This window comes from Hemiscyllium ocellatum, chromosome 43 (assembly GCF_020745735.1).
Source record: "Hemiscyllium ocellatum isolate sHemOce1 chromosome 43, sHemOce1.pat.X.cur, whole genome shotgun sequence".
Classification (NCBI taxonomy): domain Eukaryota; kingdom Metazoa; phylum Chordata; class Chondrichthyes; order Orectolobiformes; family Hemiscylliidae; genus Hemiscyllium; species Hemiscyllium ocellatum.
Genome location: NC_083443.1, coordinates 7,682,834 through 7,708,822, shown reverse-complemented (window position 1 = coordinate 7,708,822; position 25,989 = coordinate 7,682,834). Strand labels below are relative to the sequence as shown.

The window sequence follows — 25,989 nt, the reverse complement described above, 5'->3', positions numbered from 1 at the left end:
CTAATCTAATCTACAAGCAGAGCCAGAAATGGTGCATGTGTATCCATTGGGAATTCATGCAAGACTGCCCAAAGCTCTGTGGAAAAGACTTTTACATCATTTTGGCTGGAGAAAACTGCAACTATAACAAACTCTTCGAAAAAGGTGACTTTATATATCATGAATCAACTACAGTGATGTGGGACTGAAGTCATAGATCGTTCACAGCAGTTAGTTCTGGTCATCCTGTTTGAGGAAAAATATGATCAAATTGAAGGGGTGGGGGGGGGGGGGGGTGGATTCAGAAAGGTTTTACCACAATGTTGCTGAAAATGGAGGATTTGAGATATAAAATAACCTGGAAAGACTAGAACATTTTTCACTGAAGCGCAAGATAAAATTATGAGGGGCATAGATTTTCCAGAGAGTGGGAGAGTTCAGAACTAGGGGGCATATTTTTAAGATGAGAGAAGAAATATTTTAAAAAAGGACAAGAGGTGTGACTTTTCTAAAAAAAAGTGGCTCGTGTGTGGAATGAACTGCCAGACAAAGTGATGGATGGAGGTACAGTTACAAATGTTTAAGAGATATTTGGATAAATTCACAAATAGGAAAGGTTTGGAAGAATATGGGCCAAGTGCACGCAGGTGGGATGAGTTTATTTTGGGAACATGGTCAGCGTGGACTAGTGGACTGAAGGGTCTGTTTCCATGCTGTATGACTATGCTTCCCAGAACACTAGATTTCTTCCCGAAAGAACACTGAGGAGCCAGCGTTGGATTTTACAATCTGCCAAAGGCACATGTGAAATGGAATTCAAAATCCACAAGCTGCTCTGGAATAGTTCAAATTCACATCCTCCAGTGTGCTGATCCAATACTATAAAACTAACACAACAGTACCTTGTGCATGGTTAGTCTTCAAATCCCATAATAGGCATCTTTGCTTAAAAACAAACTCCTCACTACTGAAATCACGCTCCAGTAGGAACTCTATTATCAGGGGAATAGATAGAGTAGACAGTGACTTTTTCCCCAGGTACAACAGTGTTACAAGGGGGCATAAATTTAAGGTGAAGGGTGGAAGGTATTGGGGGGGGGGGGGGGGGGGTGATGTCAGGGGTAGGTTCTTTACCCAGAGAGAGTGGGGGGGGGGCTGGGGGGGAGGGCGGCATGGAATGCGCTGCCTGTGGGAGTGGCAGAGTCAGAATCATTGGCGACCTTTAAGCGGCAATTGGATAGGTTCATGGATAGGTGCTTAAGCTAGGACAAATGTTCGACACAACATCGTGCTGTATTGTTCTATGTTCTATTTTTGAAGTCTCTCAGATCTCATGCTCTGTAATTCTTGTCACAAAAATCACCCACAGAACTTAAAAAAAAGTCTCCTGTATTTCAAGTCACCGTGCATTTACAAAAAAGCAAAACAACTTGCTGATGAAAGTGGCCATTTAAGAACAGCCTCGCAAAGAAAAGCTACTCCAAATAATCCTAAATAAATCCTCAACAGCACAATGCTGCTGCTGATGAGCTGCCAACTCTTCAAGAGCTGAAGCTAATCCTTTGTCATTATTTTAAATTGATAGGAGAGTCACATATTCCTGTTAATGATGGGGACCCTTCATCAAAACATTCTTGCATTTTTCTCTTGCATATGCATGCTTCCAAGAGCACAGATTTTCCTCTCCTCAACAGCAAAGTACAGCAAGATAGAATTTAAAAAGGAAAATTCTTTCATGGGATGCTTGTGTCATTGCCCAGGCCAGCATTTATTGCCCATCCCGAGCTGGCCTTGAGAAGGTGGGGAGTCAACTTCTTGAACCGCTGCAGCCCACCTGCTATAAGTGGACCCACAATGCCCTTAGGGCGGGAATTACAGAATTTTGACCCAGCAACAGTGATGGAACAATGATATATTTTCAAGTCAGGACGTGAATGGCTTGGAGGGAAATTTGCAAGGGGTGGGTGTCCCCTGTGTATCTGATGCCCTTGTCCTTCAAAGTAGAAGTGGTCAAAAGCAAGGAAGGACGTAATTTAAAAGTAAGCATTGGGCTGGAATCTTAGTTACATTGTTTGTATATATTACATACATCTTCACGAATGTAAAGATGAGCCAGTATGCTTAGGAGGAAGATGAAATATATTGTGAACTGCAAACCTTCAGAGTTTGATTGATGTGTTATAACCCTCCCATTGTTTATAAGTACTTGGGACTATGATGTTGTTGCCATAACGGAGTTGTGGGTTTCATTGGGACAGGAACGGTTGCTCGATGTTCCAGGGTTTAGAACATTTAAAAAGAACAGGGAGGGTGGAAAAAGAGGAGGGGGTTTAGCATTGCTAATCAGAGTGTGCATCACAGCTACAGAAATGAAGATTGTTGAGGAAGGTTTGTCTTCTGAGTCACTATGGGTGGAAGTTAGGAACAGCGAGGGAGCAGTCACCTCATTGGGGGGTTTCGACAGAACTTCGAATAGCAGTAGAGAGATTGAAGAACTCATAGGCTGGCAGATATTGGAAAAATGCAGAGGTACCAGGATTGTTGTTATACGTTACTTCAACTTTCCAATATTGACTGGAACCCCCTTGGTGCAGATGGTTTGGGATAGCACAGGAGACTTGTGCATGGAGTCTGAGCAGAGAGGGGAAACCCTACACGAGTGTTTTTGCTTCGGTTTTCACTAAGGAAAGGGACCTTGTCGTGAATGAGAACTTTGAGAAGCTGGGATACAGGCTTGAACAGATCAAGATTGATGAAGTTGATGTGCTGGAAATTTTGGCAAATATTAAGATAAGTTCCCAGGGCCAGACCACATTTATCCTAGGTTACTCCGGGAAGAGAGAAAGGAGGTTGCTAAGCCACTGATCTTTGCTTCCTCACTCTCCATGGGAGTCATACCGGAAGATTGGACGGAGGTGAATGTTGTTCCTCTTTTTAAGAATGGCAATTACAGACCAGTCAATTCGTATGTCTGTGGTCAGCAAGGTTTTGGAAAGAATTTTGAGGAGAAGGATTTAAGATTATTTGGAAAAGCATAGCATGATTAAAGGCAGTCAGCATGGCTTTGAGGGGGGCGGGTCATGCCTCACAAATCTTTGAGTTCTTTGAGGTGGCAAGACAGATCAACGAAGATCAAGCGGTGGATGCAGTGTATATGGACTTCAGCAAGGCATTTGATAAGGTTCCCCACGGTAGGCTCATTCATAAAGTCAGGAAGTACGGGATACAGGGAGATTTGGCTGTCTGGATTCAGAATTGGTTGGCTGACAGAAGGCAGAGAGAGTGGTTGTAGATGGAAAGTATGCTACCTGGAGGTCAGTGGTGAGTGGTGTCTTGCAGGACTCTGTTCTTGGACCTCTGCTCTTCGTAATTTTTATAAGGATGTGGAGGGGTGGGTTAGTAAATTTGCCCATGACACAAAAGTTGGAGGTGCCGTTGATAGTATTGAGGGCTGTTGCAGGATGCAACGCGACAGACAGGATGCAGAGCTAAGCTGAGAAATGGCAGATGGAATTCAACCTGGAAAAATGCAAAATGATGCATTTGGAAGGTTGAACTTGAATGCGGAATATAGGATTAAAGACAGGATTATTGGCAGTGTGGAGGAACAGTGGGATCTTGGTGTTCCGGTGCATAGATCCCTTGAATTTGCCACACAGGTGGATAGGCAAAACTCACAGTTATTAAAGTTGATCCCTCTATTAAGAAAGCATATGGTGTTTTGGCTTTCATTAACAGGGGGATCAACTTTGATATCCGCGAGGTTTTGCTGTAGCTCTACAAGTCCCTGGTGAGACCACACTCGGAATATTGTGTCCACTCCTGGTCACCCCTATTATAGGAAAGATAGAGGCTTTGGAGAGGGTGCAAAGGAGATTCACCAGGATGCTGCCCAGACTGGAGGGCTTGTCTTACGAAGAGAGTTTGACTAATTTCGGACTTTTCTCTCTGGAGAGAAGGAGGAGGAGGAGGAAGAGAGGTGACCTGATCAAGGTTAACAAAGGTAATGAGAGACATGGATAGAGTCAATGGTCAGAGACTTCTCCCCAGGGCAGGATTGACTGGCACGAGGGGTCATAGTTTTCAGATATTAGGAGGAAGGTATAGAGAAGATGTTAGAGGTAGGTTTTTCCATGCAGAGAGTTGTGAATACATTGCCAGCGGTGGTGGTGGAAGCAGAGTCATTAGGGACATTTAAGTGACTGCTGGACATGCACGTGGACCGCAGTGATTTGAGGGGTGTGTAGGTTGGGTTATTTTAGATTAGGAATAATCCTCGGCACAACATCGTGGGCCAAAGTCCCTGTCTTATGCTGTGCTTTTCTATGTTCTAAGTGATACGTAGACAGTATTTATCGCGTAACCACACACGCAGAAAGTTTCAGCTGGTAACTACAAACAGGAGATTCTGGTCAATGACATCAATGATAAATACAACACAAAATATCCAGAAAAAGCTAACAAATTGAAATTTGCAGCCTGATTTCTGCAGGCAGTTGAGTTTTACTTTGTCCTTTTATCTTTTTTAAAATCCCTTAATCCATTCTTCCCCTCCCTATTTATCTTCTCTCAACTAGCTAATTTATCAACTTCCTTAGTACTCTATTTCTCGCTCCTTAAACCACATTGGATTGTGGGACACAGTTCATATATTTCCATTTCTCAACAAGGTGCTCCTTTGACCTTGCCATACCACCATCAGTTTACCTTCCCAGTGAACTAAAACATTGGAGCTAGAGTGTGTGCTGGACAAACAGTACACCCTAAACCAAACTTCGCACTGCACCAGCTCAATCTTTCCATTTCCACGACTGGTTCCTGCGAGCAAGATTACCGACTTAGCCCATTACAAATCAAACTGAAAACAGCCCAAACACACAATAGTCAGAATAAAGTTTCCGAGGTAGGCAGGCTAGATTTGAAGCCAGGTCCAAGTTGACATGGAAAAGCCCTCTGTAAAGTTGTACTTTAACATTTAAATGGCTGGATATCTGATATCAAGGGGAGAGCATTAGATATCTGAGGCACTGGGAACTGTGCAAGCAGAACTTTAAAACAAGACTGGGATGGGTATTCTTGCAAGGAGGTTTGCTCGTGCTGTTGGGGTAGGTTGAAATCAGCTGTGTCAGGGTGATGGAAGGGTAACCCTTCCCGATAGAAGGGAAGCCATCTTTGGTTATTGATATTTATTCTTTTTTTTGAGGTGTGGGGGAAAAAAAAAGTGTGATAAAGCTGCTGCTTAAACAAGGTTATGCAGTCCTTGACTTTTGGGGCAACAGTGACTGAGTGGTTAGCACTGTTGCCTCACAGTGTCAGGGACCTGGGTTCCATTCCACCCTCTGGTGACTGTGTGGAGTTTGCACATTCTCCCAGTGTCTGCATGGGTTTCCTCTGGGTGCTCGTGTTTCCTCCCACAATCCAAATGCGCAGGCCAGGTGAATGTGCCATGCTAAGTTGCCCATAGGGTCAGGTGCATGAGTCAGGGGTAAATATAGGGTAGGGGAATGGGTCTGGGTGGGTTACTCTTCGGAGGGTCGGTGTGGATTTGTTGGGCTGAAGGGCCGGTTTCCATACTGTAGAGAACCTGATCTAACCCACATGGGGAGGTTGGTAATAGGCAATTGAAGAAGTGATGGGGAGACTAGAAGAAAACAGGGAGGAGAAAGAAAGCCAAACAAACATCAAGCATGCTTTGGAAGGAGAATTACATCAAGACTCTGTACCCAAATTCGCCCTAAGGGAGACAATTTAAAGACAGAGAGAGATACATGGGTATGGTCTAATTGCCATTACAGAAACATGGCTGCATGGTGAATGGACTGGGAACTGAATATTCAAGGATATTCGATATTCAGGAAGGACAGACAAGAAGGAAAAGGTGGTGTTGTGCTGGTCATAAAGGGAATATGATCAGTACATTACTAAGACAAATCTCAGATCAGACAGTGGCACAGTGGTTAGTACTGCTGCCTCATAGCACTGGAGACCCAAGTTCAATCCAACCCTACTGTCACGCTCTCCCAGTATCTGCATGGGTTTCCTCCTTATACTCTGGCTTTTCCCCCAAAGTCTAAAGATGCCCAGGTTAAGTGGATTACCCATAATATCCAGGGATATGCAGGCTTGGTGGATTAGCTGAGGGAAATGTAGGGATAGGATACAGGGATAGGGTAGGGTACGCTCTTCAGAGGATCAGTATGGACTCAATGGGCTGAATGGCCTGCTTCCACACTGCAGAGATTCTAATGATTAAAAGGAAGAACAAGGTTTGGGAGAAAATGACTGCAGATGCTGGAATTTGTACTGAAACCAAATGCTGGCCATCACAGCAGCTCAGGCAGAATCCATGGAGAGTGTGCCTCACCAGCTCTAATGATGAGTCATCGCGACTCAAAACATTGGCTTGTTCCCTTTCCATGGAAGCTGCCTAACCCACGGTGACCTCCAGCATTTGCTGTTTTCAGAACAAGGTCTGGAATTAGTTTGGGTGGTGACAAGAGACTGGTGGAGTTATTAATAGACCTTTGAGGAGGGGCAATAGTATGGGGCATGGTACTAACCAGATGAGAGAATCTTGTAGAATAGGCAACAAGCATATGAATGGGAAATTTTAATCCACATGTAGACTGGTCAAACATGTTTTTCTAGAGCAGTACGTGGAGAACAGGCTATTTTAGATCTAGAATCATGCAATGAAAAATGGTTGATTAATAATTAGATTAGATTAGATTATTTACAGTGTGGAAACAGGCCCTTCGGCCCAACAAGTCCACACCGACCCTCCGAAGCGCAACCCACCCATACCCCTACATATACCCCTTACCTAACACTACGGGCAATTTAGCATAGCCAATTCACCTGACCCACACATCTTTGTGACTGTGGGAGGAAACCGGAACACCCGGAGGAAACCCACGCAGACACGGGGAGAACGTGCAAACTCCACACAGTCAGTCGCCTGAGGTGGGAATTGAACCCAGGTCCCTGGCGCTGTGAGGCAGCAGTGCTAACCACTGTGCCACCATGCCGCCATAATCTTCTTGTAAAAAAAAAACCATTAGGAATGTATGACCACAATACAGTAGAATTTTATACTGTTTGAAAAAAAATGAGACCGTTCAATCTGCAGTGGGGACATTAAATGTCAAAAAAGGAATTTATGAAAAAAAAAGGCAAGAAGTGGCTGAGCTAAATTGGAAAAATGCATTTAAAAAGATATGACTTACAGAGGCACCAAGCAGATAGTTTTTGAAGAAGTATTGTGTGGCTCACAGTAATGACACAACCCTCCAAGTGGAAAGAAAAGCTCAAAATAGATTAGTCAACCGTGGGTGACAAAGGAAGTTAGGATCACATAAGGTTAAAAGAGGGGGCTTATAAAGTAGCCATATATAGCAGCAAATCTGAGGATTGGGAGGTTTTTAAGAATGCAGGAAATGAGCTCTGAGAAACTAATGACGAATTAAAGAATACATTATGAATGCAATCCAGCAAAAAGACAAGCAAAACAGACTGAGACAGCTTCTATGTTAAAAAATGTGACTAACTGTGTATCCATTACAGGCAAAGTTTATAAATGGGGAATAGAGAAATAGTAGAGAAATTAAATGATTACTCTATATCTCTTTTCACTGAGGAGGATATGAGAAAACATCCAGAACTAGAGATCCAAGTTGCTAGGGAGAATGAAGGACATTAGCATTAGATTAGATTAGATTACTTACAGTGCGGAAACAGGCCCTTCGGCCCAACAAGTCCACACCGACCCGCAGAAGCAAAACCCACCCATACCCCTACATTTGCCCCTTACCTAACACTACAGGCAATTTAGCATGGCCAATTCACCTGACCTGCACATCTTTGGACTGTGGGAGGAAACCAGAGCACCCGGAGGAAACCCACACAGACACGGGGAGAACGTGCAAACTCCACACAGTCAGTCGCCTGAGTTGGGAATTGAACTCAGCTCTCTGGCGCTGAGAGGCAGCAGTAAGATGGTTGTACTGGAGAAATTAATGGGGTGGAAAGTTAATAAGTCTCTGAGACAAGATAGTCAATATTTCAGAGAGGTGAGGAAGGCGGCTGTAGAGAGAGAGTCAATGAATTGATTATCATCTCCCAAAATTCCAGATTCTGGAATGATTGCTGCAGATTGAAAGCGTGTAAATGTCCCCTCACAATTAAATAGGGAGCGAAATAACTCCAGAGAGCAGCACCCCATCACCAAGTCATCTTTTATTTACACGTAGTGTGTCCTGGACACTGATCCAGCTCCTTCAGAGCCAGCTGTTACAGTGATCAGGATGCCGGACAGTCCTGTTCTTACCTGTTAGTCACGGCACCCTGACTGAGGCTGTTAATCTGGTCCAAATCAGGGAACTCATTGTATGCGGTCTGCCTGGCTAACCTCATTGCAATCATGACAGGGAGCAAGAGGGAACTCCTGGCCTGTGAGCTTTACCTTAGCAGCAGGAAAAATTGTTAGAATATTTTATAAGGGACAGGATAAAGGAGACCTGGAAAAAGGGCGAGATTATATCATTCACTGGAAACTTCTGGCTGAAGGCTGTCACAATGGACCCCTAGATCAATGCTGGATGGACCATCCTGTCTTATTCCTTTCCTCTTGTCACTTGACATGATGGAATGACTCTCTAGGTTATTTCAGAGAGGTGAGTGTTAACCAGAGGAGTGTGGGGTTGAAGTTACATCTAGGCCAGATCACAAAAGGGTGGCAGATTCTCTCCCCAACCTCAAAATCAGGTAAGGTTTTACAATAACCTGGTAGGGTCTGATCATTCCTGAGACTAGCCTTTAGTTCCAGAATTCTAATTAATTGAATTAAAGTTTCCATAATGTGTTTGAACTCATACCGCCAGCATATTAGATTGGGTTTTGGATTGCTATTTGAGTAGCCATACTATATAACCATTGCATCATCTCCTTAAAAAAAAAAGAGGAGGATAAAGAAAGAAATACTCAAGTTTTAAGCAACGCCCAGCTACAACGCTGTGCAAACCTATATCCGCTTGGTTGTCAACCCTGCCCAGACTATTCCTAGAGGATGTGCCTCATAACGTCCTGACTGACCTAACCTCTTCACTCCTATGTTTGGTCATGGAACACGAGAGGTTCTCCTAGAAACAAAATTCTAATGGGACCAGATGCAGGAAAGATGCTCCTGATGACCGAGGAGTTCAGGACCAGAGAGTCACAGACTAAGGACATGGGGTCAGTCATTTAAGATTGAAATGAGGAGAAAAAAAGGTCTTGCCTAGAGACCGGTGAATTTTCTAATCACAGAAAGCAGCTGAGGCCAAAACATTGAATATTTTCAAGAAAGAGTTAGACGTAGTTCTTGGGGATAAAAGGGATCAAGGGTATGGGGAGAAAGTGAGAACAGGTACGGAGTTGGATGATCAATAACCTCATTGAATGACAAAGCAGGTTCAAAAGGCTGAATAGCCTATTCCTGCTCCTATTTTCTATGTTTCTATGCTCATTATTATGCCACCTGCTAATAACAAATTCTTCATTACCTGATTGAAAGACTCCTCCCAGTCAATCGGTCCAATATTTAAGAAATAAATTAAAACGACATTCTACTGATTTTTCACCCTGCGAGGTCCTTTCACAACAGTGTTGTTAATTTGAAACTCCAGGGAAATGCTGACGCTTGATCACCTTAATTTCTGTCACCAGGAATCAACATCCCCTATAGGGTGAAATTAGTGTAATTGTTTTAATAATGACCAATGGGGATTAATTTGCTTTCAATCGTTCACTTTCATTAATGCTGTGGCCATGGTCAATAAATTAGTACTTGAGCAAAGTACATTCTGTTAGCGTCCAGACTGATATTCTGTGTTGCCATGGGATCAGCATATCCAATTCTAATGCCTCTAATTAACACATCATTTGAAACATTGAAACCCAAATCAACTACAATATTGAAATTAGTCAAATAAAACTGATAATAGACTCTCTGCCGCATTCAAACATGTTCTTTACAAACAATACATATAGCTGGAGAAGTGCTAAACCAAATCACTGAATAGAATGTGGCAAATTTGCATCCTTAACCTAACGACCAAGTGCTGCATCATGAACCAGCATCACCAAAAGACCGTTAGTATGAACAAATACCAATATGATTTCTATTTTCTGTGGTCTTTAGTTAACTCCAATCAGAACTAACATATGCTTTGAATTCACAGGCAAACGTCACTGCAGATTTTCCAAAAAATTGAATTTTTGTTTATATCAATAAAATGTCTTATATAGCCTCTAGCATACCCTTCAGAACATATATCACATTGCATAGCTGAACAGCTCCACAACTGCAATTTTTTAAAATCCAGACGGGTCAAGCATCCAGCTGATACCATCTTTCACCATCATGGGCGTGATCATCATCATCAGCCAAGCCCACTCCTGCAAACTCTCTCCCCTTTTTGTCATGACAGCCCAATGATGTGGTTTTCCCCCCAAGTTCCTTTTCAACACAGACTCCCAAAACACCCCAGTTCACTATTTGGTCACTTCTAGGAAAACACAGCCATCTAGGGCTTTTAGACATTGTTAGCCAATTCACCCAGTGCCTCGGTGAGCATTGTGCTGTTGTGCCCTGGCCAACAGATAAACTGCCAAAAGAACAACAAAAAAGATCACTCAAATCTGTTTATGGGATCTTACTTTGTGCAAATTGGCTGCTGCATTTCCGACATTGTAGGAGGGACTACAGTTCAAAATGAGTTCATTGCAAACCGATTCAGAGCCAAGGTCCTGAATTCAAGAAAATTAGAGATAAATACAACGGACATGAATTCGTTCCTCAAGGAGATCTGGAAGTTGGATTATCGGATCGCATACAAGGTGATATTGCACTCCTTTATCCTCCAAGCACCTACACACTTGCTGGTGTCCCGCCAGTTCCTGTAGCCTATTTCAGCTTTGCTCAGGCGCCGCACAGTTAGGGGGAGTGAGAGACACTGGAAGTGACCACAGCTACTCATTGGCAGGGAATGAAGCCAATGAACCAGCTTCTTTGGTTGGACCACCTGCAAGCACACTTCAAACGAACCCAATCAAAAAGATGGAGGCTGACCCTCCATGGTGCTTCAGGACAGACCATCACTGAATCCCCACAATGGACAGCTGAGGAGTCACCATGCACGTCAGGTTACATCCATCAGGAGACAAGGGGAACAGGATTCCGGTTTGCTCACAGCAGGGAGGGAATGCCACTGCTTAAGGACTCAGACAGAACTACCATTGCACTGGGGCAGGCCCCCTGTCTTCATTGAAACCCTCAGCTCAATTTCCTGATATACCTCTGCTAGAATGTCCACTACAGAGCAGGACCGCACAAAATGTTACCCAACAACCTGCTGCAGATGATCCTACACTAGGACCAGAATGAAAATGCAATGCAAAAGGGGTTAAAAAAAAAAGGCCGTTGGGTCACCCGGTGATTGAGGGGCATGAGCCCTAGCTGAGTACTATAGGTTGGGCCTCAGACCTGGAGGGTTAACCAATTGCTTATTAACCTAAGCGTCAGTAGTATCATACCTATTCCATCACAGGGCAGGCTGCCTAGATTTTAACTATAGCTTAAATTTCCCCTCCCGTGCCAATGACTATCTCTGCCTGACTCCTGGTCACTGCCAGGTGAAATGCTTTCTGCCACTCAAAGGTCAGCTCAGAGGCACTATTATTGTCAAAAAGAGGATGGTTCCAGAATAAAAAAGTTAGAATAAAGCCCTCCTACAAAGTGAGCAGCTAAAGAAACATGGCATCTCACAAACTCTGCCAGAACTGGAACCTGAACTAAAGGCAAAACTAAGGAATCCAGCAGCATATCAGTCATTATCTCTGAGGTTGTTGGCACTTCCTCAGAACCTGTAACATAGAGAAGACAGAAGATAGGATGGTATTGCAGAGACCTTTGATAAGATCCCAGCTGTTAGTAATAGTGGACATGCCATCATTTTGTAATCCAAACACCAGAATAGTTATATAGACCTATCATCACCAGCGACCTGTGAACAGCTTTTCTACCCAATTGTCATCTAGAACTGGAAGTCAAAATAATCACAAGGATCACAGGATGCACCATTACTGGCACACACATATACTACAACTTCAGGTGAAGGATAAATGTTTTAATTAAATTGCAAATTCAGAAGCTGTTATTCAAGATGCCTTGCCCTGCAGACTTCATGAAAGTCTGATTTTGATAAGTCTTTGTTCAAATGTACCAAGTAGCATAAGGTCACCGCAATCACCCCACAGAAATGAAACTCAAATAGAAAGATGCACCTTGTCCATTTCAGTTTAATTATCTGATCGCAATGTGTTAAGTTTTAATTACTGCCAAACGGGCTCTCGTACTAAACATTAAAAATATTATTTTTAATTTTTTTGTAATATTAAAAAAAATTACAAAGTCCCTTTTCATCAAGGTTTAATTGTAGGAGTTTTAAACAATGTAGAGTTTCTTTTAAAAGAAATTGCTCATTCTAAATTTTTCTTTCAGCGTCTATTCCTCTTTCAGATCTAAATTGGCATTGAACTCAGGGATGTGAAAGTACAAATCCTTCTTGGCCCTAGCACTGTCGATGTCACAGTCCTTCAATCTGACTGGCGAAGGGGATAAGCGGTTACTTGCTCAAATTACTGAACATCTGAAATTCCATTTCCCTCACCCTGACATTATCAGCTTGCACTGTTAGTTAAAATTGTCCTTGCACTTTTCTACAAAAGATCATCACAGTTAACTTACGAACAGTTAACCAGTCCATTGCTACAGCAAACTCTGGTCCATTGTCTTTACTCTTCTTAGGTGCTGACAGCTCCAAGGTGCACTTTGTCCCTTTCTCTGATTAGGGAGAAACTGATCTCAGTCAATGGGATGCACTGTGGCAATGGGAGCTGGGCTACCAACTGCATTGGATGATGTGTATTTTGACTGCATGTACATTCAACCTTCCTCTATCCACCATCAACATGCATTGACACCTAGTGTACCAACACTTCACATTTCAGATATTCTCACCCAAAGTTCAAATATCCCCTTGGTCCTTCCCTCTCCCTATCTCCTAATTCAGGTCAGGTAATCGCCAAACGATATTATCACTAAATTATTAATACAGAGATCCAAGAATCGGTCCCTAGGTTTGAATTCCACCATGCAGATAAAAATCTGGAATTAAGAGTCTAATGATGAATATGAAACCATTGGTGACTGTTGGAAAAACCCATCTAGTTTGCTAATGGTCTTTAGGGACAGAAACTGCTGTCCTCACCTGGGCCTACTTCTGACTCTAAACTCAGAGTAACTACCCTCAGGCAATTAGGGATTAGCAATAAATGCTGGCCTAGCGAGAGAGGCCTACATCCTGCCAAAGAACTCCTTCGCCCTGTCCTCAAATTTCTTTGCTCTGCAGCTCCCTCTGTCCTCAATTTTTAAATTCTGATCAGACTTGTCCCAAAACCTCCAACTGACTCAATTGTCATCACCCCCATTATTGTACTGAGGAAGCATTTTTGGACGTTTTCATGACATTAAAAGCACCAGATAAATGCAAGTTGTTGCTGTTTCCAGTGATGTGGGTAGTCCTTCAGTACAATACATGTGGCATTTTTGAGCATTTCCCTGTGCATTTTCTACTCACTGCCTGCCTGTGACTGCTCTGCTTTGCTGCACAGACAGAACAAACTAAAAGACAATCTCCCAGCAGCCACTGTGATAATAAAAGTCCTCTATTAAACAATGTGCGTAAAGTGAAGAAAGTACCAACATGGTCCAAGTAAATACTAGATCACTATTTTGACATTGATACCTTCAAGAGCATAGCTTAACCTTCAAGACCTCTGAAGGGGTGACCTTATAGAGGTCTATAAAACCATGCAGAGGACAAATAGACAAAGTCTCTTCCCTGGGGTGGGGGAGCCCAGAACTAGAGGACATAGATTTAGGGTGAGAGGGTACAGATATGAGAGAGACCCAAGGGGCAACTTTTTCATGCAGAGAGTGATGCGTGCATGGAATACGCTGCCAGAGGAAGTGGTGGAGGCTGATACGATTGCAACATTTAAAAGGCATCTGGATGGGTATATGAATAGGAAGGGTTTGGAGGGATACGGGCCGGGTACTGACAGGTGGAACTAGATTGGGTTGGGATATCTGGTCAGCGTGGATGAGTTGGACCGAAGAGTCTGTTTCCCTCTGTACATCTCTAGGACTTCCACTAATTTTGGAATGTTTAGTTTGGTATTGTCTGTTGTTTCTAGCTGTCTCCCTCACACACTTGGACGACAATCATGAAAAACAACAGTTGTTAAGTGGTTATCACAGGGATCCATTTCCAAGGAAAGTATCAATTTCATTATCTTATTTCACCAGCTTTAGAACTAACAGGTCTTTCCCATTCTGTGGGGATAGGCTGATCTTAAGTTAGGCAGCATTAGGAGAGTTACTGCTACTGGACTCAGCATTCAGCTGGACCTAGTTGGGGGAGGGGATTGAGTCAAAGATTTTGTTCCCAATCGCTGGCCTTTCTAGGAAGTAGAGGATAAAATTTCTCATGCTAACACCCACACTGTCAAGTTGCTGCCATGCAGACAGTCACTGACAAGCATCAGCCATGGCACAGCGAACACCACAGTTACTTTGGAGTCCAAAGATTGTGGGTTCAGACACCACCTACAGGAAAGCTTCCACAGTAAAACGAGAATATGAATATTTCATCTTGTGGTAAAACGGATCTGTCAGATTGTTCCTTGCTTTGTGAGCAGCATGGTGGCTTAGTAGTTAGCACTGTTGCCTCACAGCACCAGGGTCCCAGGTTCAATTCCAGCCTCGGGCGACTGTCTGTGTGGAGTTTGTACATTCTCCCAATGTCTGCATGGGTTTCCTCTAGGTGCTCTGGTTTCCTCCCACAGTCCAAAGATGTGCAGGTGAATTGGCCATGCTAAATTGCCCATAGTGTTAGGTGCATCGGTCAGAGGGAAATGGGTCTGGGTGGGTTACTCTTCAGAGGGTCGGTGTGGACTGGTTGGGCCGAAGGACCTGTTTCCACACTGTAGGGAATCTAATCTAAAAATCCATTCTGACAATTCAGCACAAAACCAAGACAGCCCATCACACCTGGCAGCTTTTAGCTGAGATGTTTATCCACTCAGTTAGATACAAAACAAAGGATCCTGAGATACTCTACTGAAGAGCAGGTATGTTTCTCCTGGAGTCCTGATCAGAATTAATCCCTCAACCAAGACATCAAATCGATAACTCATTAACTCACTGCTGTCAGTGGGAGCTTGCTATACTCAGACTCTTTGCTGCATTTGCCCACAGTGCAACAATGATTATATTGTAGCCATTCTGAAAAGTGCTTTGAGATGTTCAGACTTCACAAAAAGACGCATATATAACTGCAAAGTCTTCTGAAACACCACAAAGGATCCATCAGAACTAGTCAACCAAATACTGCACCATTCCAAAGTTCAGATACACAACAAAAAGGCTGAACTAATCCAAGAGCTGATCTACATGTTTATCACAAAAAAAATTGCTGAAGAAACTCAGCAGGTCTGGCAGGTTCCGTGGAGAGAAATCAGAGTTAACATTCCTGTTCTGAAGGGGAGTGTGTTAACTGATTTCTCTGCTGCCAGGCCTACTGAGTTTTGCCAACAATTTCTGTTTTTGTTTGATTTCCAGCAGTCCACAGCTTTTTGTTTTTTTTTAAAAACATACTTATAAAGCTCCCAGCAAGAAGCTAGACTTGGCAAGGTTTTTGTCTTCCTAGTGCTGGGATTTTCACACTGTTATACAGGAAACAAGCTGACCTGTGTTGCTGCCAGGAGCTGCTCACTGCCTGGAAGATGTTGCTAACACTTTCATACCAAGTCACAGCCTGTAGCGTGAACAGGCAACTATTTGCTCATGAACTGATTTTCTCTGGATTACAATCCCTAGAAATAAATTCCAAAATAAATCAGTCTGAAAACCTATAACATCCTGATGGAAGATATCCACAAGCTAATGGTAATTAGAATTGGGCACTGTTCACTATGGACAAACTTGACCCAATTTCCCATCCAGTTGCACTGCTTCTCATGAAGACCTGGCTGTCCCAATAATTGATTACTTTGATACTTTATCCACATGAACGTCCAAGTCATGATTGTGGACAGTTTTAATTATCAGGAGGCTGTCACTTACACAATTAATCCAGCTTTAATTCACTCATGATCTAGAACTCAGCTCCATTGATATACTTCAAGATGTGGAGGAGCCAGTGTTAGACTGGGTGGACAAAGTTAAAAATCACACAGCAGGTTTATTTGGAAGCACTGTTACCTGAAGGAGCAACACTCCAAAAGCTAGTGCTTCCAAATAAACCTGCTGGGCTATAACCTGGTGTTGTGTGATTTTTAACTATGTACTTCAAATCAGAGAGGTCTACGGCATAGAAAACAGCCCATCGAGTCTGCTATGAACAAAAACACCCACCTCCTTTAAGCCCAATTTCCAGCACTTGGCCCATGCATTCGTATCAAAGGAATTCATCTCAGTCTGACTTAAATGTTGAGGGTTTCTGCCTAAAACACACTTACAGCTCCAGATTCCTACCATTCCTGTGGGTGAAAAACATTTTACTCGCATCTGCTCTAAACCTCACATCCTCTTACCTTAAATTTAACGTCCCCTGGTCACTTTCTTCCAGCGAGGAGAAACATTCTTCCAGTTTACCCCGTGTCCCTCAATTTTATACATCTATCTATACAGCATCATGCATTATTTGCAAAGGGGCTTCCCACACTTACCCCAGCCCATTACTGTACATGAATGCAACATTTTCTAACAGTGCAGCTCTAATAACTAGGTTACCCCACCCCCACCCCAGTTCAACAGAAACAGTGTCAGTCAACCCTATCTGCTCCTCTTAATACTGTGAACATTTTGATCAACTTGCCACTTGACCTTTGAATTTCTAAAGAATATGACTTCAGTTTGCAGAATAGTATCTGGAATGCAACTTGGAATCCTTGTAATCCCACATTACACTCCTCTCAAAGCCAATATGTATTTCCTAAAAAGTGTGGCGTTTGAAACTATTCACAATACTGTCCATGGCCTTTGTGCAGCTGTATTTGAGCTTTAGTTATTAAATTAGATGCCCTAGTGTGGAAACAGGCCCTTTGGCCCAACAAGTTCACGCCAACCCTCCGAGTCCACCCAGACCCATTTCCCTCTAACTAATGCACCTAACACTACAGGAAATTTAGCATGGTCAATTCACCTGGCCTGCACAACCCACGCAGACACAGGGAAAACATGCAAACTCCACACAGACAGTTGCCCGAGGCAGGAATTGATCCCGGGTCCCTGGCGCTGAGAGACAGCAGTGCTAACCACTGAGCCACTGTGCCACCCTATAGTAATAGTTGCAGTTCAAATATTGCTCATTCACTGTTGAATGAATGCAAAAGGTATGGTGAAAAACACTGAGGGTTTGAAGGACAGCAACACAGTAGAGTCGGGGGGAGAAACTCACGTGGAGACATTAGTTTTAGATTGCTCAAGAAATCCGGCCAGCACCAAGATAATGGGCTGAAATACCTCCTTCTGTACTTGAAGCTACTTAACCATTTTGCATAAAAGCAAACATTTACAGTTGTTGGAAATCAGAAGTTTTTTAAAAAAAAGAGAAAATGCGAGAGAAACTCCGTATTTGTGGAGAGAGAAACAGGGTTAATGCTTCGAGTGCAGTATGACTTTTTCACAACACTTTGTGAACATTGCATTGGTAGAATTCAGCAAAGAGCGGAAATGGAATTTAGCTCCCCAAATGGCAGAGTCTTTATTTCACCCCTAGGTCTCATTGAGACGACAGTTACATGTGCAAATGTGGAGGAGTGTACAGTGTAGGACATTACATCATGGCTCGGAGTCAGTGGCTTGGAAGTTAACCAGTATTTTTAAACTTGTTGGCTTGTTATTAGATTAATGTTTGAAACACATGCTGAAATTAAGGTGGAAGGGATTTGCTCCTGGGTTATTGTTAAATGTAGGAGCACTGGAAGATAAATTTACAACACTGTGACAGACCTTGCAACATTCCTCACAGAAATACTCCTGGCAGTCAGTTCAACTTCATGATCAGCCAGGCCTTAGGGAATGACATCCACTTTCCAATGTTAATAAGAAGGTTGACTACTTTGGGTATACTTTGACTATTTTCCCTCTATCCAGAAAAGCAAAAGAACCTGCATATTTTTAGGTAATACTATCACCAGTCTGAAGCTTGTTGAGCAGTTAGCATGGATTAGAAAGGTCAGGGATTCCACATTCTAGCCTCTCTTCTGCACACTTGTGACCAAGGTCAAGAATCATTAATGACCTTTGTGAAATTAACTCTTTCAGGGATGGATTGCAATAAGTAAGCAGAGATTATGGCACTCAATTTAAATCATGGAGCCAACTCCTTGCTTACAATACATATTAATGATTTGGATGAAAAAAAAGTGAATGAACTATCGCAAAGTTTTTGAAAGGAGGTAAAAATAGATGGGAAGGCAGTTGGTGAGATGACACAAAAGAATCCACAGAGGTTAAGCTCGTGGGCAAAAACTTGGCAGATGGAAAATGATGTGGTAAAATGTGAGGTTTTGCACTTTGACAGAGATAGAGAAGGCGAATACAGAAATTTATGGGATAAAAGGATTTGGGAGCCCACATGGGCGGCACGGTGGCATAGTGGTTAGTACTGCTGCCTCACAGCGCCAGAGACCGTGTCTGCGTGGGTTTCCTCCCACAGTCCAAAAATGTTCAGGTTAGGTGAATTGGCCATGCTAAATTGCCCGTAGTGTTAGGCAAAGGGGTAAATATAGGAGAACGGGTTTGGGTGGGTTGCGCTTCGGCGGGTCAGCATGGACTTGTTGGGCTGAAGGGCCTGTTTCCACACTAAGTAATCTAATCTATAAATCACAAAAAAGCTAGCATGCAAGTTCTGTGGATAATAGGCAAGGTAGTGGGAATTTTGGCATTTAGTTCAAAGGTCATAAGTCAGAGATATACAACACAGAGACAGACCATTCACTCTAACTTGTCCATGCCAACCTGATATCCTAAATTAATCTCGCCCCATTTGCTCGCACTTTGCCCAGATCCCTCTAAACCCTTCCCATTCATACACCCATCCAGACACCTTTTAAAACGTTGTAATTATACCAGCCTCCTCCACTTCCTCTGGCAGCTCATTCCACACACGCACCACCCTCTGCAAGAAAAAGGTGCCCCTCAGGTCCCTTTTATATCTTTCCCGTAAACCTACGTTCTGGTTCCCCTACCTTGGTGAAAAGACCTTGGCTCTTCACCGTATCCATGACCCGTATAATTTGATAAACTTCTGTAAGAGGTCAGCATTTCCCTATAGCCCGAGCCCTCCAACCACAGCAATAGCTTTGTAAATCTGGGGAATAAAGATAAACAAGTCTTTCTAAAACTGTGCAAAACTCTAGGCAGACCACACCTAGAATGAGAAGAGTTTTGGCTCCCTTGTACTGGGAGGGTAGGAAGGGGGAGTGGTCTCACATTTTGTCAGATCCAAAGCAAGCATATACAAGGCCATTACAAAACACTGCTGTCCAAGTGTGGAAAATGAGCTCAAAACATCTACGGAGCATACTGTACTCACCGGCCGGATTCATCTGCATTCAACTGCTCTTTGAATTCCCCGCATCGAAGAATGCCAAGAGCAGACTTGCACTGCCCTGTTTTCGATTAACATAATTCCACGGTGGCAGCTCGGTCCCGCTCGAAACCAGCCAGTAACTCGGGGGATCAAAGTAATTGGTTGCTGGGAACTCAAATCCCAAGTAGCTCATGATAACTGCACACAGTAATAATTCACCAACACCCTGTAAGTCACTAACCATGATTTCTATTTGGTTCCACAGATCGGTGCAACATCGAGGGCCGAAAGGCCTGTACTGTGCTATAATGTGCTACGTTCTATGAAGTCGCTCTCTCAGCTCAAGTTTGCAGCAATCAATTCTCATTATTATTCAGTCTTGGGATAAATGCCTTGGTCAAGGACAAAAAGTTGCTGCCATCATTAATTGTGCTTGGGGATGGTAGGCAACTGAAACTTTTGAATTTTGGAAATCCCTTTGTTGTAGATGCACCCCCAGCGCTGTTGGCGAGAGGCTCCATCTATATGATTATTTAACATTGTAAAATAACAATTATACAGAGTAGAATCTTCCATTGAGGCTAAAAAAGGATAGTATCGCTGGTGACCCATGGCTTAGATCACCAGTGTACATGCCAGGATACCGCAGCGCTCTCTCTCCCTCTCCATTTTCAGGGAAACATGCTCATTTTGGTTTTGACAAATCAACGGCAATGATGGAGGCACAATTTCCTGAGAAAAGGTAACGTCTTTGAGGTTTATTTCTTGGTGAGGAACCTCATCCACATGAAGTGTGGAGCAAAAGATTATGGCGGGAAAAAAAAAATTATAGCCACATGCCCAACCCAGGAGAAAGTGAGGACTGCAGATCAGAGTAGAGTGTGTGTTGCTTGAAAACCTGTCCCAGCAACACACTCTCGACATATCCAACCCATCTGAGTTTACAGGCTGGTAGTGAAGCACCAGAGTTCACCGTTAACCTGTCCATAAAGAACAGTCTTATCGTGCACACATAGTGAAAGAGAGACAGAAAGAGATCTCAAAACTTTACACCCCTCCTAACAGCACTCTGTATGCAAAAGCAAAGTCGCCACAATCTTACGAAACCACAGACCTCCCATTAGTCAGAGACTACTGTTAGTGGTTCAACCTGAGTATCACCATGCCTCAAGCAAGGGGAGAGGTAGGGGAGGGGGGTGTCCTTCAAGGTAACCTCAACATTGCAAGAATTGAACCTGGGTTGTTGGTGTCACTTGGCATCACAAACCAGCCATCCAGCCAACTGAACTATCTGATCCTCGAACTGTAGGTGTATTGACCACCTTCGTGGAGACCAGTAGTTCAAGGCAGTGGCTCCCCACAACCTTCTCCAGAGATATTAGGGACAGACAATAAATGCTGGTACAGTATCCCACAAATACATTGAAAAGTACAAAAACCGCACAAACAAATGATGGAACTACGAGGAAGGTAAGCACGCTGGGTCTGTCATCTTTGGAGTAGACAAAATTATAAGACCTGATCAAGACCATTAAACATCTGAAAGTATTTGGCAAACGGACATGGAAAGAACCTTTCTCCATGTGTTGGCAAGCGGATATAAATACAATAAACCACCCAAAAAAAAATCATAGAGTAGCTTTTGTAGTTTCTACAATATACAACTGATACAGTTAAAAAAAAACGAGACAGTCTTCCTCCAGGACAGAGGGTGCTACACGGACAGCACAAACTACACAAGAAAGAATTTAAATAGGTCATTCTTTAAAGAGAGCAGTGGCAATGTAAATCTGTTGTCAGACCACACTGATGTATTCAAGGGGAAGTTCGATATAGAGGAGTAAGGGAGGAGGATGGGGAGAGGTAACAAGAGTAGGAAGCAGCTAGTATGGAGCATAAACATTGCTCACTGGGTGGACAATTTCTGTCAACGCAATGTACCCTACAACGCAGTGACCGAAGAAACAAACAGCAGCAATGTCACATAGTCCTGATGAATGATTAACTTCATGGTTTTGCCACAGATAAAACTTCCATCTAAATAAATTGAAAAATCCATAAGATCAGAGGTGGTGGGGGAGGACTCTCAGCGTAGGTCACCCAAGAAATAAAAGATCCATAGAATCTTAACTTCACCAGAAGCCAATCAGTCCATCAAGTCTGTGCTAGCTCATGGTGGACAAGTGCAACCATTCCCTTGCTGTCACCAGAGTCCCCAGTCTGCACTGGAATCAATTCCTGGTTGTTACGTCTCACTGCTTGAATTAGCAATTTTACTTTCCACTCCCCCATCCCTTGCCCAAAATTATTAACCCACATGTCTTTTCCATTTGTGTAATGCCTTTACTGATCTTGGAACATTCCAAAGCCACTGGCTATCAGCCAATGAGGGGCATTTGAAGTGTAATCACCATTGTCAATGTAGGAAATGTGGCAGCCAGTTTACACAGAGCAAGCCCCCAGAACACAGCAATGAGAGAGAGCACACAGGTAATCCATCTCAACAAGCAAAGAGACAGCAGTAAATCAGGTGACAATTCCAGTCTTGTTCCCTGGCCTAGTAGGGAAGGAAAGGCTTTGAGGGAAGTGAGCAATTCTATAGTAAAGGGCCTGGGAAAGAAGGGAGCTAGGAACTATGCTTGAAATACCTTGTCATCTGCGAGGTGTTAGAAAGGATTCTGAGGGATATGATTTATGACCATCTGGAAGAGCACGGCTTGATTGAATGCAGTCAACACGGCTTTGTGAGGAGCAGGTTATGCCTCACAAACCTTAGAGTTCTTTGAGGATGTGACTAGAAAAGTTGATGAAGGTCGACCTGTGGATGTGGTGTATATGGACTTCAGCAAGGCATTTGATAAGGGTACCCATGGTCGACTCATTCAGAAGGTCAGGAGGAATGGGATTCAGGGGAACTTAGCTGTCTGGATACAGAATTGGCTGGCCAACAGAAGACAGCGAGTGGGAGTAGAAGGAAAATATTCTGCCTGGAAGTCAGTGGTGAGTGGTGTTCCACAGGGCTCTGTCCTTGGGCCTGTACTGTTTGTAATTTTTATTAATGACTTGGATGAGGAGATTTAAGGATGGGTCAGCAAGTTTGCAGACGACACAAAGGTTGGAGGTGTCGTTGACAGTATAGAGGGCTGTTGTAGGCTGCAGCAGGACATTGACAGGATGCAGAGATGGGCTGAGAGGTGGCAGATGGAGTCCAACCTGGATAAATGCGAGATGATGCATTTTGGAAGGTCGAATTTGAAAGTTGAGTACAGGATTAAGGATAGGATTCTTGGCAGTGTGGAGGAACAGAGGGCTCTTGGTGTGCAGGTACATAGATCCCTTAAAATGACCACCCAATTGGACAGAGTTGTTAAGATAGCATGTGGTGTTTTGGCTTTCATTAACAGGGGGATTGAGTTTAAAAGTCATGAGATCTTGTTGCAGCTTTATAAAACTTTGGTTAGACCGCACTTGGAATACTGCGTCCAGTTCAGGTCACCCTATTATAGGAAAGGTGTGGATACTTTGGAGAGAGTTCAGAGGAGGTTTAGCAGGATGCTGCCTGGAATGGAGGGCTTAGCTTATGAAGAGAGGTTGTCTGAGCTCGGACTTTTTTCATTGGAGAAAAAGGAGGAGGAGAGGGGACTTAATTGAGGTATACAAGATAATGAGAGGCATAGATAGAGTCGATAGCCAGAGACTATTTCCCAGGGCAGAAATGGCTAACATGAGGGGTCATAGTTTTAAGCTGGTTAGAGAAAAGTATAGAGGGGATTCTTTACACAGAGTTGAGAGAGCATGAAATGCATTGCCAGCAGCAGTTGTGGATGCAAGGTCATTGGGGACATTTAAGAGACTACTGGACATGCATATGGTCACAGAAATTTGAGGGTACATGCATGAGGATCAGTGGTCAGCACAACATCGTGGGCTGAAGGGCCTCTTCTGTGCTGTACTGTTCTCTGTTCTATGAAAACACTGAGGCAGGAGGAATGTCTGAGGAGGTTGGGATTATTGTTTGCAGTTTAAGACAAGCATAAACTGAAATGCGGGGAAGCAAGTGTTTGAATACACAATAAAAATCGCAAGGATCCCAAAACCTGAATAAGTTTCATCGGTCCCATACTGTTCACTGCCTGTGCTTTTCCCAGCTGTACATTAACTGGTTTCACTTTAATACAGAACATACTTAGCCAGAAACCAGACTGTTTCCAGGGAGCGACAAATGATTAACTACAGATTTCAAAATGCTTTTACCTTTCATTCCGCGCTCCCTCTCTCTGGACTATATTAAAAAGCGGGAAGTTTGCAGTCTTGTCAAACTTTAGACAAGCGTCTTATTACACAGAACTCAACATGACACTGGAAAAACAAAACCAGCCGCAGAAGACCCTTCAGTGAACAGGCTTGTGTTTATCCCAATCTGGCCACTTTCCAGAATCCATCTGGTGCAACTGCTATTTATGGAATCTTTCTATTCGCCTTATTAAAACGTTGAAAGGAAATCACAACTTTTTGAAGGAAAGCAAAATTTAAAGGCCAATTACTATGGGGGAGGGGGAACTGCAAATTTCTCTTTTTTTGAACGGACAAACAAACTACATTTTAGGTCTAGACCATTATTTTCCACAAGTTAAAAAAAAAGCAGTCACAACCAGTAAATTTAAAGCTTTTAATGCTCCGTTCCAATCCTGCGTTTTAAGCGGGAGTTCAATGGGCTCAGACGCTGAGCCCGGCACTCAGACCAGAGGAATTCACCCTTTAAAAGGGACCCTTCACATCCCAGTTATGCCTCCAGAAAACGTACGCAAGCAACGGAAAGCTGGGGGGAAAAAAGGCAGCAAGCTACAAAAAAAAAGTTAAAATAGCCACAATTAAAGTTGTTAGAAGGTCTGGGAGTAATTAGTGCAATCATAAGATGTACTTGAACAGAGCTCGGAGCAAAAACTGCTGCACAGAGAAACTTGCAACAAGAATCCAGACCTTTAAATTTCACTTCATTGCTAGTCTTCCGGACCTTCCAAGCTAATGTCCCACGTCCTCACCTTTAAAAGTTGGGGAAACGGCAACGTTTCAGTCCTCTAATAGTCAAGCGGAATCCTTATTGTGGGTTTACGCACGTTCGCTGTTTCCTGTAGCTTTCACAGCGAAGAATGTCTCTTAACTCGAGTGAGAACACCCTCAAATACAAGCAGCCGCCACTGCTCCGACTCAAGTGCTCGCCTTTGCTGAATTCTCATTTGAAAGTGCGCTCGCCCGCGCTATATCCAGGACTGGAACAGGCAGACAATGACAGAGCATGACACAGAGGCAGCCCTCATTCTGGGGGGTAGGGCACCGAAAGGGGAAGCCCCCTCGATCTAAGGGAGTGGCAAAAGGGAAAGGAGCCAGCGTTTGATGCAATTGGTCATTCACAAAGTCATATTTCTCCCAGCTTCAGGAGGGGGGGAAGGAAGAGAGCGTGAAATAAACAGCATGGCTAACATAAAATTATCCAGGTTGAGGAAAATTTGTGTTTGAAAAGAGGGTTTTTTTTGCAGGGGTGGGTGATAGCAATATTTGCAGCAAGACAGACCCCTCGAACGGACCGTTTCTAGTGTGCTCAAAACTGACTGATCATGAATGTATTAAACGTGGCCAAAGCTGTTCCCATCTCCAGGTTTATTTCAGGCAGCACAGAGTCACTCCAAAATAGTTTGCAAACCAGGTTCAGTGCAAGAACAGGATGCGGTGAAGTCCTTCAAAGCATTGCCAGGCAGACCGTAATATCTAATGGCTCAACTCGGTTGTGATGCACCCCACAATCAAACAGCCGGACATGCCCAGCAACTCCACATATTCAGTCTAACACCAAAACCGTATTTAAATCAGACACTGACGCACGAGCCAAAGTCTCCGAGTAATTAAGGCAAAAAAAATACGTGGGCGTTTTTTTTCAGATAGCAAGTCGTTAAGTTCTGGACTTGTCCCTCAAAATGGGACGGGCTAGTTCAAACAAGAGACTACAAAAGGGAATTAATTACAGGGTGATCTGAAAGGAAAGAGTGTGTGCAGGGTTACAAGGAGAAAGGTGGTGCTACCTGAAATGGAAGGGCTGTCACAGATACGATGGAGCAAATGGCACCTTTTTGACTTGCTCACACCACCTATTGCCTAGCCCTAACTTTCAGAGGCCAGTTAAGAATCAATCACATTGCTATGAGTCTTGAATCACATCCAAGCCAGGCCAGCCCAGGTAAAGATGGCAGATTTCATTCCCTCAAGGACATTATGGAATCAGATGGGATTTTATGACATTCAGAGAGGTTGGATT

General features: G+C 43.4%; 1 protein-coding gene across 5 annotated transcripts in view; it reads right to left on the bottom strand.

Annotated features, from left to right (window-relative positions):
* Window positions 1–25,989, bottom strand: part of LOC132834995 (sorbin and SH3 domain-containing protein 1) — a 434,648-nt gene that overhangs the window by 227,101 nt on the left and 181,558 nt on the right. The window contains exon 1 of one of the 5 annotated variants that reach the window (XM_060854190.1): window positions 24,722–24,982. The exons of 2 other annotated variants lie outside the window; for them this stretch is intronic. The gene's annotated coding sequence lies outside the window, so the exon portion shown is untranslated. Of the gene's footprint in view, window positions 1–23,933; window positions 23,994–24,659; window positions 24,983–25,989 lie in introns of those variants that run through there. 2 more of the 5 variants (XM_060854192.1, XM_060854194.1) reach the window with 2 other exon arrangements.